Source organism: Puma concolor, chromosome A1, assembly GCF_028749965.1.
Source record: "Puma concolor isolate L17-30 chromosome A1, mPumCon1.1.hap2, whole genome shotgun sequence".
Classification (NCBI taxonomy): Eukaryota; Metazoa; Chordata; class Mammalia; order Carnivora; family Felidae; genus Puma; species Puma concolor.
Window position 1 is genome coordinate 229,364,031 of NC_141667.1, and position 13,671 is coordinate 229,377,701.

General features: G+C 37.7%; 1 protein-coding gene across 2 annotated transcripts in view; it reads right to left on the reverse strand.

The window, feature by feature from the left end:
* Positions 1-13,671, reverse strand: part of RFC3 (replication factor C subunit 3) — a 205,935-nt gene that overhangs the window by 95,750 nt on the left and 96,514 nt on the right. The window contains exon 11 of one of the 2 annotated variants that reach the window (XM_086713788.1): positions 10,678-10,759. The exons of the other annotated variant lie outside the window; for it this stretch is intronic. The gene's annotated coding sequence lies outside the window, so the exon portion shown is untranslated. Of the gene's footprint in view, positions 1-10,677; positions 10,760-13,671 lie in introns of those variants that run through there. 2 annotated transcript variants of the gene reach the window in all.

Consider the following 13,671-nt stretch of genomic DNA (forward strand, 5'->3'; position numbering starts at 1 on the left):
GACACACATTAAAAAAAAGTGGTTTTCTTCACCTCTTTGAAATTTACAAAATGATATTTAGAAGAATAAATGGGTAAGGATCACTAAGGGGGTTTTTTTTGGTGGGAATGAGGAGGAAATTTCTGTACCACAAATTAAAATCAGTGTGGTACCCATGCACCAATAGATAGATGAACAATGGAACAGATTAATGAGACGCTAAATTTCATGCAGGCAGAGCCCACATGTGTTCTGTTCATGACTATTTTATTCATTTTGATATCTCCACAGTGCCTGGAACACAGTAAACATTTGTAGAATAAATGAGCTAGCACAGTAAGGACAATATACACAGTATTGGAATATAAATATATATACACATAAAACATATGGAAAAAAACAGAATCATAAATCAGTGAAATACAAATGTTTTATTCAAAAAGTGTTGAGAAAATTGCCTTTTAGGGAAACAATATACTGTTTTAATCACCACCCCACAGGATACATGAACAGAACTTGACTTGATGTATAATTAAAGTATAAAAAAGAGAATTCATAAAAAACTGGAGGAAAACAGATGACTATAAATTTGATCTTTGGACTGGGGATTGGGAGCTCTTAGAGGCAGGGGAAAGGGACGTTCAGTGAGTGTTTCAAAAAAATCAGATATCACAAAGAAAAAATTATTTCCGCTATCAGCCTTCAGGGTACCTGTGTATGGCCACATGCAAATGCGAAAGACAACTTTATGAGCAGTCATTCACATGGGAATGGCGCCCCCTCGAGGTAAAAAAAAAATGTGGTGACCCTGCAAGACCAGTCATTTTGATTTTCCCAGTCATTTTGGTCCACTTTAACTGGCAACATCTTAAAAGAGTTTATAGATCTCATTTATGGATCAGCACCATAGAAATCTTAATCTCAGCTCTCAGAGAGCTTATATCAATGGTTCTCAAAGTGTGGTCCCCAGCCAGCAGCATCAGTATCACCTGACCCTCAGCAGACCCACTGAATCAGAAATGCTGGGGTGGAGCCCAGCACCTATGCTGGAGACGTTGATGTGTGCTGAAGTCTGAGCACCACTGGCTCAGATGAAACAAGCCACCAGCCACATTACAACCGAATCCACAAACTCTTCTCATTTCAATCTCACTTTTCTTACCACGATGAGCAGCAAATTTCACACCTAGTGGTCATATTGTCCTGTCCCAGTCCCTTCAGCCAATCTTAGAAAATCGATGTTCATCAGAATATTCCCACCATGTTGGTGCCTAGGAAATTCTTAGTTTCCAATATGGCCAATATTCAGGATCTACAAACCAAAGTTGAGGAGAACATCAACAGCACCTAAAGTCTTACATATCAAGCAAAGATAGGCTGAAACAGTCAAAGTCTACATTTGTCCCAAGCGTAAACAAGCACTAAAAACCGTTCTAAGAAAAAAAAGAGAGAGAATGCAGTGTACCAATTTATAGTATTAGAAATTCATAAAGAAATGACAGGTGATGCCAAATGATGCTATTTTCCTGAAGAATGAAGGGAAGTGGGAAGACGGAGATCATGCTGGGAATCCAGGTTTGAGATCTCCATGTGTATTCTCTTCCCCAAAGATGTTAATTTATCTCCACTAATGCCCCATGAAAATACACATTATTAGCAAGAAAATCCCCAAATCTTCAAGAGGCAAGTGACTAATATCATGAACTGACAAGTCATGGAAGAGAAAATTAAAAGAGCTAATTTATGAATGTGAAAATGGTAAGCCTCTATAGTAATGATAGACAGAAAAATAAAGCTGTACAATTCATTTTTCATTTATTCAATTGTTCAAGTATTAGGGGAAAATTCTCAGTGATGACAGAAGTATTAAATTATCACAAAGATTCTAGAAGGCAATTTGGCAAGCTACATTAAGAACCTTAAAATGCTGACTCTTTCTGACTCAAAAGTGTCTTCTAGCACTCCACTTTAAAGAAATAAACAGGAGTTGATACTACCCAAAGCAATCTACATGTTCAATGCAATCCCTATTAAAATAACACCTATCAAAATAGCATTCTTCACAGAGCTGGAACAAACAATCCTAAAATTTTTATGGCGCCAGAAAAGACCCTGAATAGCCAAAGCAATCCTGAAAAAGAAAACCAAAACTGGAGGCATCACAACTCCAGACTTCAAGATGTATTACAAAGTTGCAATCATCAAGACAGTATGGTACTGGCACAAAAACAGACACATAGATCAATGGAACAGAACAGAAAACCCAGAAATGGACCCACAAACATATGGCCAACTAATCTTTGACAAAGCAGGAAAGAATATTCAATGGAAAAAAGACAGTCTCTTCAGCAAATGGTGTTGGGAAAACTGGACAGCAACATGCCGAAGAATAAACCTGGACCATACACATACACAAAATAAACTTACACCATACACAAAAATAAACTCAAATTGGATGAAATACCTAAAGGTAAGACAGGATGACATCAAAATGCTAAAGGAGAAAACAGGCAACAACCTCTCTGACCTTGGCCATGGCAACTTCTTACTTGACATGTCTGTGGAGGCAAGGGAAGCAAAAGCAAAGATGAACTATCGGGACCTCATTAAGATAAGAACCTTCTGCACAGAGAAGGAAACAATCAGCAAAACTAAAAGGCAACCAACAGATCGGGAGAAGATATTTGCAAATGACATATCAGATAAAGGGTTAATATCCAAAATCTATAAAGAACTTACCAAACTCAATACCCAAAAAACAAATAATCCAGTGAAGAAATGGGCAAAAGACGTGAATAGACACTTTTCGAATGAAGACATCCAGATGGCCAACAGACATATGAAAAGATGTTCAACATCACTCATCATCAGGGAAATACAAATCAAAACCACAACAAGATACCACCTCACACCTGTCAGAATGGCTAACATTAACAACTCAGGAAACAACAGATGTTGGCGAGAATGCAGAAAAAGAGGAAGCCTTTTGCACTGCTGGTAGAATGCAAACTTGTTCAGTCACTCTGAAGAACAGTGTGGAGGTTCCACAAAAAAATTAAAAATAGAACTACCCTATGACCCAGCAATTGCACTGCTAGGTATTTCTCCAAAGGACACAGGAGTACTGTTTTAAAGGGGCACATGAACCCCAATGTTTATAGCAGTGCTGTCGGCAATAGCCAAAGTATGGAAAGAGCCCAAATGTCCACTGACTGATGAATGGATAAAGAAGATGTGGTACACATATACAATGGAACATTACTCAGCGATCAAAAAGAATGAAATCTTGCCATTTACCACAGTGTGGATGGAGCTAGAGTGTATTATGCTAAGTGAAATTAGAGAAAGACAAATATCATATGACTTCATTCATATGTGGAATTTAAGATACAAAACAAACAAACAGAAGGTAAGGGAAACAAAAATAATATAAAAACAGGGAAGGGGACAAACAAGAGACTCTCAATACAGAGAACAAACTGAGGGTTGCTGGAGGGGTTTTGGGTGGGGGGATGGGCTAAATGGATGATGGGCATTGAGGAGGACACTTGGGATGAGCACTGGATGTTATATGTAAGTGATGAATCACTAAATTCTACTCCTGAAATCATTATTACACCATATGTTAGCTAACTTGGATGTAAATTAAAAAATAATTAATTAAAAAAATAAAGTTCTAATGTCTAATTAATACTATTAATAGATTATGTCTCTTTCTATTTTCAAACATCTTTGAAATGTTATTAATTTGTATAATAAACTACATTGCTTGGAACTTTATAACATAGTCTAATTTTCAAATAAATTTAGGAGTGAGCAATAAATATTCTTTAGTAACAAATAATTACAAACCTCAGTATTTATGTATAGAATATTTTGTCCTTCATTAATTTACCAAAACGAAATCTGACAATGTGTGCAATACACATCCTCATTACATAACTGCACTGCAATTAGAAAGAACTACTGAAGTTTCATATAAACAAGAGTCTTTCATAAGACATTCCATACACATAGAACCTAAGAGTAATATATTGTCCTTCATGTCTTAAGTAGATAAATGCAACTGAGATGGTTGCCACCAATAAAACTATTTCAAAATTTGGAAAAAAAAAAAAAGGAAAGAAAGAACAAAAGAAACAGGAATATGGACAAATATTTAACTCAAAAAATTTTAACGTTATTTATAACACAAAAAATGGAAATAATTCACTTATTAAATTATAATAGCATAAGAAAAAGTTCAGAAATTTTCTCATGAAAAAGTAGGATACGGAATTAAATATATAGTATGATTTCAAATATATAGATATATTGTATGTGACTATATCAAATCTATATACTTGAGTACAAATATATAAATATAATAAGCATATTCACATACTACACAGTAACAGTATTCATGTATGGTTGGAGATTATGAGTCAATTTGTTTTCTTTTACTTTGCCACATTTTCTGAAGTTTCTACACAGAATAACATTTTCCAGAAAAAAATGTTAAAGGATATTACATGAAAATTTCATTTGGAATGTTTGGGGGGAAATATTTGGGGCTATGTGATCTTTCTAAAATAAAAATCACCATGGCAATAACTTTTAATACACTCTAATGACATAATTAGTACATTTAGTGTTAATTAAATCTTTAAAAGTAGACCCATTTTTTCCATTGACTTGCAATATGAAATCAGAGATATGTTTATCTGGCAACACTCTTCCATTATATATAATTAAAATGTTTTGAAACAAAATCCCATAAGTGTTCTGGCTGTGTTTAGAAAAGAGGGCTATGGCAAGCACTTCTATAATATTTTCCTATCCATCATAGAACCCTTCTTTTCTTGGCATTTTGCCAACCTTCTAGGATAATTTAGGACTAGCAATGTTTGTCAGACCTCTCTTCTCCTGTCTTTCTTGGTGAATTTACAATATCAAAAAGAATAAATGCAATATGATATTTTATTAGCAACTAGGTAGCCTTCCTTTAAATCCTCTTAGTTTAAGATTTCAGATTCTGAAAAAGCTATAAACTCTATTTTCATCCATTTCAGACTAGTAGTGGTAAGTAAAATGGATTTTGAAAACTTTTCCGCAAAATACTATAGAAAAAAATTATTTTAGAGGTAATCTTAACTCAGGGCCAAAGGTGGGCATGTTCTCCTACAAAGAACTACAGCTCTGTGTTCAGAGGAAACTAGTTCATTTCAGATAGGCTTCAATGTCCTCCCAGACACTGGGGTCTCATCATTCAAATGCAACAGTGATTGTAACAGACATGTGCCTGCCTACTTGATTAGATGGCATGAGACTGATGGACCCTGCACAGGTTTAAGCATAGGCAAGTGGCTAGTGGGCTTAGCAGTACTGATGGGATATAGATGGAAGAGTGCAGGGTAAGGATAGCCAGTAATCCTGGGGGCCTCTGCTCCATCAGCCTAAGGAGGCTGCACAACCAAAGAAGCTGCAAAGCTCCAGATCCCCTGCTCTGGCCAGAACTGGGATGAGGCACAGGGGGGCTGATCAACATGATAGGATCCGGCAAACTCATGAAATTTAACAAGGGCGTATTTAACACACCTTAAATGCCCAACTTACTCATACCTATGGATACCGAGTTCAGAGCATGGTCATAGCCTCTAAACGAACCCTCCCGGAGCTGGAGCCCCTATCTGTTGGTTCATGAGAGACAAGTAATCCTGTCATCACCGTACAACTCGAATGGAAAATTCAGGACTAACATTTGTAGCAGATATTTATCTTTACAGCCATAGATTCTAGTGTATAAATACATAACTTTATCTCCCTATTTTTGGGCGTTGCTTGCTCCTCAGGTTACCATATGTGCTACTGAGCCACTTTCAATCTTTCTTGGGAAATACTCAGTCTCACCCCCTCCCTCCTTCCCTTAGAGAAGCAATTTGGAATACTAGGTAAGCCCACGATCCTGATCCTGCATGTGTTCAGCTCCTGTCTCTGTTACTTCACTGCTATGGGGATTTGGGCAAGTTATTTAACTTCTCTGTACGTTGGGTCTACCCTCTGTCAAATAGGAGGTGATAATAATAGCTACCCACCTCACAGGACTGTTTTGAATATTAAATGAGTTAAACTATGTTATCTCATGGCATATCTCATAGCATTTACCATGTTAATTGTATCTGGCACATAGTAAATGCCATGAGAATGTTAGCCATTGTTCTTACTGCTGGATGGAGTCCCTGGGAACTTCTATTTTACCAACATATTGGTCTATCTCATCCAAAGCCCCTCCTCGGACTTGAGGGACCATCCATTGCTGATATAAACCAACTTCTTTTTCACCCAGTGACCTTTGTTCCAGTCAGGTCCACACACCTCATCCACTCACCAGGCCTCTCTAGCCCAACAGCCCACACTCAGCTTCTTCTGAATCTCTGAAAAGTCATAGCAAATCTCATATACTCTTGGGTCCCATGTCACTCAGGGCAGGAGACACATGGCAGAGTGGGGTTCATCTTATAGTCTCTCTGCCTAAAGTGCCATATCACCATTTTCTGTTTCTATCCCACTGAAGAAACACCATGTCACTGTGTAAGGTGAAGTGAAGAGTGGAACTTTTCTAAGTGGCTTATTCTTGCCCAGGGGTCAGAAAACATTTTACATGAAGGGCCAGATGGTAAATATTTGAGGTTTTAAGGGTCATATTGTCTCTGTTGCAACTACTCCACTTGGTTGTTGTAGCAGGAAAGCAGTCATAGATGATAGGTAAGCAAATGAGCATGGCTATCTTCCAACAAAGCCTTGTTTACAGAGACAGTCAGCAGGCAGGATTTAACCTGCCAACATAGTTTGCCAACCACCTTTCTAGACAAGAAACATCTTGAGAATGTAGACTATGTCTAGATCTTCTTAAACTTCACAGAGAATGCACCACCTTCCATTCATATAAAGTCAGTGATATTTGTATAAAAATTGAATAAAAATAAATGAACGAGTGTGTCCCCTACAACCGCCTAATAAATCTATTCTTGTCTTTTAAAATCAATCATAGATCTTTTGGAAGATCAAGATGCATCTTTTAGAGTTTGAACCTGTAGGCAAAATCCCTTCCGAGCGCATACAAGTTATGTTTAGTCCACAACTTCGCTTCACCTTAGTTTCAAAGCCCCTTTCAGGGTTGAGCTAAAAGTATAACTAATAGAGTCCTGAGCACTGACACCAGCCCCCACAGACAAAGTTTCTGGACCTTGGGAAAGCTGGTTCCTTCAGGCCCTCAGAGATGAATCCAGCTCTAACTATGGGAAAACCAAGGAATCTTGGATGGATACCACTGCCACGATGGAACTAAACTTTCTCTGACAGCCTGGGACCTCTGAGGCTCTCCTATAGGTGAGAGAGGCCAGGAAAGACAAGTACATTCAAATTATAAGAAGCTATAAAGACCAACTGGGAGTGATGCAGCCCCCAGCTCCCTGAACTTCAGTCACAGCATCAGCCTGCCCCATTTCCTCCTGTGGTCATCATTCCCCATTTGTAATCCATCCCTACTTTGAGTCATTGTTAGAGCTCCTAGATCCAGCTTCCCCAGCAATCACCAGGCATCAGCCCTACTCAGTATCACTCTTAATTCAGTCCTGAAAGTGACCAGGTGGCCTGAGGATCCCAGACAATCAGGTCTTCTCACTTGTTCTGGGTCCACTGATTTTCATGTTAATATCCTAGCCTCCAACTACACATCAGTCATCACAGAGCCATGAACATGGATTACATCCAACTTGTCAGTCTCAGGCCTTTCACGGCCACTTCTGGCATTTTTCAGGCTCAGGTGGAGACAGATGATGCCCTTTCTGTGTCAATACACCTAAGGCCTTAGAATGTCTGTCTGGGACCCTTCTACTAAGATTTGTTTTTCTTTGGCCTCCTCATCTCCTCTCCTCATAGATAAAGAGCAAAATCAGATTACAGTACAATAGATCAATCTCTGTGTCACACAGTTTGTGCACCAAAATTTATTTTCATTCAGTTCTTCAATGATTACTATTTCCCAGTCAGAGGGGGAGACTTTCGGTTCCCTACTGAAGATTAAAAAAACCTCTTCCCCCATATTTATAATTTTCCTAATAGGAAGTCACCCCCTTTGTTCTTAAACTTAATAAAATGGCTCCTTTACCAATTCCCTAGGAGTCTACAACTCAATAAAACTCCAGCCGCTGTTTATTGAACTCTTATTAGACAGCAGGCACTGTACTAATTGATTTACTAATATAATAGGTTAATTCCCATAACCGTGTTATCACCTCTATTTTACAAATGAGGAGACTGTGAACCAGAGTTAAGGAACTGGGTTTAACATCCCACAGCTAAAACCTGGCAGAATTAACCACAGTTTGACCAGAGCCTTCCTAAACAGAGCCCTCATACCTGACCCCATAGCATACTTTCTTGTAGTGCTTGCCCTTTTTCAAAGATTTTGCAGTAACACATTCAATGTTATCAATGACTATCTTTTCAGAATAACACTTAAATAAGAAAGACTTTTTTCCACAGAAGTTTCATGACAATATTTGTCACTTTTCTAAAACTTGCTTATTTGAATAACCACCAAGGGTCATGATGGAATGTTCTTTGTATGAAATCTTAAAAATTCAATAATTCTTAATGATATCAACAAATATGAACGATGCCCTCCCTTATTATCTGAAAAGGAATTGGAAGGAAGGTATCAGAGAATATACTCTTTAGAATGATTGATTATTGGAGCGCCCGGGTGGCTCAGTCGTTGGGCATCCAACTTCAGCTCAAGTCATGATCTCACAGTTTGATCTCACATCAGGCTCTGTGCTGACAGCTCGGAGCCTGGAGCCTGCTTCAGAATCTGTGTCTCCCTCTCTCTCTCTGCCCCTCCCCTACTCACACACACACACACACACACTCTCTCTCTCTCTCTCTCTCTCTCTCTCTCTTTCTCTCAAAAATAAATAAGCATTAAAAAAATTTTTTAGAATGATTGATTACTGAAAAATGCCAAAATATATAGCCACATAAGTAAAATACAGTGGTTCGTTTGTACTGTATCAATAGTATTTAGCCAAGTTTGTTATCAGAAGTTATAACATACTTAAAGAATTAACCTCTTTTTTTTTTTTTTTTTTTGGTGGGGGTGTGTGGGGAGAAAGGAGGAGAATGTGGGTTGCCTCTCCTTCTTGTTTAGTATCAAATATCTTTTGGAAACTCCTCGAGAATTATCTATACTTTGTTTCCCATCATCACTATACATAACAAAGGTACCGGAAGTAATGTCCATTTTCAGATAAAAGACTTCAGGTTTTGTATTAGGTACATTGGCTATTAACTCATCCAACAATCACACAACAGTGCTGCAGATGGATCTCAGTTTAGACTGTACTTTCTCCAAATAGTCTTAGTCAGCTGCAACTTGTCAGGGGTGTTGGGAAGAATTAACATTTTTTGTGATAATTATCAGAATATCACCACATGACAACCTGTGGTTACTTAGTGAATATGATGATTATCATGGATTCTTAAATAGCACAGTTCCTGAGGTCCCTGGGTAGCCCAGTCAGTTGAGCATCCGATTCTTGATTTCAGCTCAGATCATGATCTCATGCTGGTGAGATCAAGGCCAGAGTCAGGCTCTAAGGAGCATGCAGCCTCTTTGGATTCTCTCTCTCTCCCTCTCTCTCTGTCCCTCCTCCAACCAGGTGAGCGTTCTCTTTCTCTCTCTTAAAACTAAACATTAAAAAAATAGAACATTTCCCAAACACAATTAGGAATTCTTGGACATAAAACATTCTTTCTAGGGTGATGGAAATGTTCTAAAATTTTATTGCAATATCAATTATCTAATTCTGTATATACTAAAATTCATGGAATTGTACACTGAAAATAAATGAATGTTATAGTATGTAAAGTATAGCCCAACAAACTAGTTTAAAAAATAATAATAATACAGGAGAAATAAAGAATGTTGCTGAGGCTATTAAAAATTACTTTCAGGGGCGCCTGGGTGGCTCAGTCAGTTATGCGTCTGACTTCAGCTCAGCTCACGATCTCCCAGTTTGTGGGTTCAAGCCTTGTGTCAGACTCTGTGCTGAAGCCTGCTTCAGCTCAGAACCTGGAGCCTGCTTCAGGTCTGTGTCTCCCTCTCTCTGCTCGTCCCCTGCTCACATTCTGTCTCTCTCTGTCTCTCTCTCTCTCAAAAATAAATAAACATTTTTAAAAAATTACTTTCATTACTAATTATCATTTGCTAATGAAACCAGGCATCAGGCATCATATTAAACAGGGAATCTCACTTAATCAAAGAAACTTCTTTGCTTCGTTTCACTTTTTTTAATTTACATTTCACTTAATCTTCACAGAAGTCCTCTGGATAGGTATCCCCCCGCTCTGCCTCATAGATGAGGGAAGAACATGCTAGAGGTTTCCTAGATCTGAAAAGAAGGAGCCAGGAGGCAAATCCAGATTTCTCTGGACTCCACTGACTATGCTGAGTTCTACAATTTCCTTAATCCCGGGCACCCCATTATGCCTTATTTAAAATACTGAAAAATTAGTCCAAACCCTTGCCCAAATACTATTTGAGTAAATAGTATTAAATACATATTTTAAATCTGGAATAATAGATCAGTAAATTGAAATTTAAAAAACCAAACCCAGAGGTCACCTTTGTTCTTCACCCACGGGCTCCATTCTGGGGTGTGCTGGGAGGGTGGCATGTTGATTCAAAGTCATCTTGAAAGGCTACACAATCAGGGCCTATCAGAGCTGTCACCTCAGCCTATGAAACAAAGATCCACAGAGCTTATAGTTCAGTTTGTTAAACGTGAGATCTCCTATTTAAAAACAGCTGATCAATGGCACCAGTGTGGATTTTGTAGAGGCTGGATACTCTTCTCTACAAACTTGCGGGAACAGGAATGCAAGAAACCGTCTTTTGATCCCTGACCTCTGGCTGTTTATATTTGCTTTTCGTTTTGTTTGGAACCGTCTTCCTAACCTTGTTAAATCAAACTGTGCATCTTCAGTTCTCCGCTTCGAAGGCATCACCTTGGGGAAGGCTGACTTGACTTACGTGCCATTCCCATGTGGGTTAGGGAGCCAACATGTTCTCTGAGAGCCTGCAGTTCAGTGCTCACAGCACTTAGCATCCGCTGCTGTAGATGCATGCTTAATGCCCAGGGAGACGCATCTGCCACTGAATCCCCAGCAGATAGTACAGCAGAGGGCAAGAGTGGGCACTCAGTAAATAATCATTCAATGAATAAAAGAAATAGCCTAAACCTACTTGGGCTGGAGATTTTTTGTTTCATTTCATTTTTCTTTTTTTTTATTTACAAACTGCAGTCCCTATATGTATATATATATACATATATAAACAATGGTAATATCATATGGTAAGGATAAATACATATATAAATACATATATAAACACATATATAAATACATATATAAACAATGGTAATATCATATGGTAAGCGAGCATGTGTATATGCTATCAATTGAGGCTTATAGAAGACACAGTGGGAACATAATCTGGATTTACTCTATATTCAATTTTATTAAAATAAATAAAATTTGATTCATAATATGAATCAAATGTGTAGTAGGGAAGACTTACTAAGATAAAAACTCACAAGACTGTTTATTTCCTTTTAGATATCATATACAACCAATGTGATGACTGCATTTCGATCACAAGAATGAAGATTTTGCAGAAGTGTAATGAGCTGAGGGAGTAGCCACAGCACCACAATAAATATTTTTTTAATTATGCATTTTCTAAAACCCACACTTGTACAAGGTAAACTAATGAATTTTCTCCCCATCCCAACCCACCCTTGGGTGATCCTATGTTGTACTGGGAGGGGAATAAACTTTCTAATAGTTACTTGGAAGTTATCATTATGAAATTTATCAAATCTTTGTAAAACCTTCTCTTTCCAGATCAGACTTGTCCCAGGACACTGTTTGTATCCCATAATAAGGGAATGGCATGAGGACACTAAAAATTTGCTGAGGTTCTGCCAGCCAAACATTTTGTCCTTTTCATCCAAATATGTCACTCCAGGATCCTGGGGGTGAGCCTCTCTGCAGGGCTGAGTGAGGGGAGGGTGAATAGGGAGACAGACTGGAACAGGAGTGAAATTTCTCCAGCATCTGCTATCTGCCTGGCACTGGACCAGAAGCATGACATACAGAGTTATGCTTCAACTTTACAACAACCCAATGAAGTTTACACACGAGGATACCAAAACACAGGTAAAATACCCACAATCGATTACTAGTGGGTCTAATATGTTACCCAAGACCATAAGATTCCTGAGATGTTTTCCTCTGCATACACACCCTCCACAAATATCTGTTCCCCATGAAACCTACCCACGGGATTAACAAGAAGCAGATGAAATTCTTTAAGGTAAATTTTACATTTTTTGAAAAAGTTACAGAAAAATGATATTTTAAAAGCATACACAAATAAAATAATATAAAATGTATACATTAATAAAAATATTATATATAATTTTGTATAATTATATAAATATATGGTTTTATATTAATAAAATAATATAAAACATACATAGAAATAAAATTAAGCAAGTAGGTTTTTTTTTCAAAATCATCTAGCTTTCACATCAATACTTTTAGCAAAAAAAAAAAAAAGCCAATTAGCTTTATTAATTTTTCTAAATGATCAGTTTACATATGAAGTAATTTGATTCTCATAACCATAGTACAATATAATTGGTGTAACAGGTTTATCGAGCATCTTAACTTAGAGCAAGTGTCTTGTGAGCATATGCATAATAGCTTTCTAGAGGAGGAATTTCAATGTCAGCCAAAGAAATAATCACTTACAAAAGAAAAAAATAGATCGGGCAATTCGGCCTAAGTACCTTCAGGGTTTCCATGACAACCACAATTAGTACCATTTAACAAGAAAACAATGGATTTGCAGCTTGAGAACAGTAGTCAAATACATGTCTTCTAATTTATTTCTATTATTAGAAACACAAAGAGATAATTGAATACGGTACTATGACTGCTCTGGCACATACTTTTCAGAATTTCTGATGCAGTGAGAGGATCACAACATTAGCATAAACAATATTGATTGTGTGGGCTGTGGAGGGACTAAGATAAATGTCCTCTAGAAATCCCATCTGAACACTCACCACCATCCCAAATCAATTACCCTCTATAGGATAAATAAGAACTGACAAGTTCTTTGTTCCAAAGTCACCAAAAGACAAAAGGGATTCCCCTGCTATACCTCCAGTTTGGGCTGGGTAGATCATCCAAATTATAGAGGTTAACTAAAGGTAAATCAATAAGCTGGAGCTGTCAGCATTTCATGATTAGTCCCATAAAAACTTTCTGATCACCCTTTTTTTCTTGACTTTGCCTTTGAGAATGTGAAAATATGGTCACATCAATTCTCGAGCATATAAACTTGGCTGTGATTACTGCCTGCCTTAGGCTGAGTCAGCGGAGTTAGGCTATGAAGTAATGGGGCATGGATGCTTCAGCCTTTTCTGTCCAGCACAGGTTTTGTTGCAATGCCCTCCACAGCTGGCAAATTTCGTACACCAGCCTGCTTTACTTATTTGGTTACTTATTACTTATTATTTGAGGTTTCTAGCAAGTTACAAGTTAGTTTGCTCCAAAATATTCCCCTGTAAAAAAAATTAT